The sequence below is a fragment of the Octopus bimaculoides genome, chromosome 12, assembly GCF_001194135.2.
Source record: "Octopus bimaculoides isolate UCB-OBI-ISO-001 chromosome 12, ASM119413v2, whole genome shotgun sequence".
NCBI lineage: Eukaryota > Metazoa > Mollusca > Cephalopoda > Octopoda > Octopodidae > Octopus > Octopus bimaculoides.
Genome location: NC_068992.1, coordinates 48940407 through 48942051, shown reverse-complemented (window position 1 = coordinate 48942051; position 1645 = coordinate 48940407).

Below are 1645 nucleotides of genomic sequence, written 5' to 3'. Positions count from 1 at the left end.
ATATATATATATATATATATATATATATATATATATACATGCACACAGACGCACGCACACGCACATATATATACGTACATACACGCATATACGTATATAGACACTCGTACACACACACACACACCCATATATATATATATATTTATATATATACGCACACATATAAATGCACACACAGACGCACACTCATTTACGCACACATACACACAAACACACGTATACACACATGTATTATGTAATCTCTTCATTGAAATTGGTTCAATAGAAGTAGACTACAATTATATAGTACTGGATAGAGAATACGTAGATTTTCAGTTTTAAAAGTTTGCACAACTGTTGTTGCAGGCTTAGATCGTCCCAAAGTGAGAACGACCTAAAGTTAAATACACACACACACACGCGCACACACACATACATACACACACGCGAGCTTACATACATACATATATATGTATGTATGTATGTTTTGATTGCACACTTGACGAGATTCGTAGCTTAGACATCAAAACCTTGGTCAGAAAGATACTGACCACCACTGGCAGGTTCCACATCGATAGTGACAACGGAGAGGATCTATGTAAGGGGAAGAAATGAAGGCATAGCAGAAACAGAACGTATTCAAACCTTTAAAAAAAAGGAATAGTAGTAGAACACGTCAATTATAAATAGCAATTGTGTGCAAACACAATAGACCTGATATTACTCCGTAGGACAAGGAACAAAATTCATGCACAGCTGTAGAGGTCAGCTGCCCAGATGTGAATGTACCATCGAAATCCAGGAAAAAGAGAACATTTATAGTGAATTACTGCGGAACTTAGAGCTTTTGTACCTTGACTATAACTTTTCATTTGTATCTATGACTATTAGTGCTTGAGATCATGTACCTATAGATTTACACAAAAACCCTGGAATTCTAAGTTGTTTTGAAAAGAGCAAAAGAAATTGACGCACATTCTCCAAATCCAATCTATTGGCGGTACAGTGAAGATTTGTAAGACATTTCAAAGATTATCCAACTGTGATTCTTTAGATGAATAGAAGCACACACTTCGTTGCGTGCATTGACAGTTCAACCAACACACCAACTCACCTAGATATTTACAAACACCGGGAATTTTCTTAACTCAAAAAGTCTTGTCATTTTGTTAGCGACCGGCTTGAATTCTCTTGAAAAAAACTAAAAAGAAACTCAAATAAAAACATACATTCACACGCACACACACACACACACCTGCACACACACGCACGAACATACATACATACATACAAACATACATACATACACACACACACACATTCATACATACATACATACATACATACATACATACACACATATATAAATACATACGTATATGTTTATATATATGTGTGTGTAAAAAGTAAGCAAAAAACTGAATGGGTAATTGTACGTATCTCCCTAAAAACTTCTAATCCTACCAAATATATAACGAAGAAATGATTACTTCCCTTCTAATAACCGTCCGCTAGGGAACCCCACACACACGTGTGTGTGTATATATGTGTGTGTGTTTTATATGTATGTATGTGCGTGTATGTGTATATGTGTAGGTATTTATTTACATACCTATAGACATACCTGCCTATATATATATATATATATATATATATATATATATAT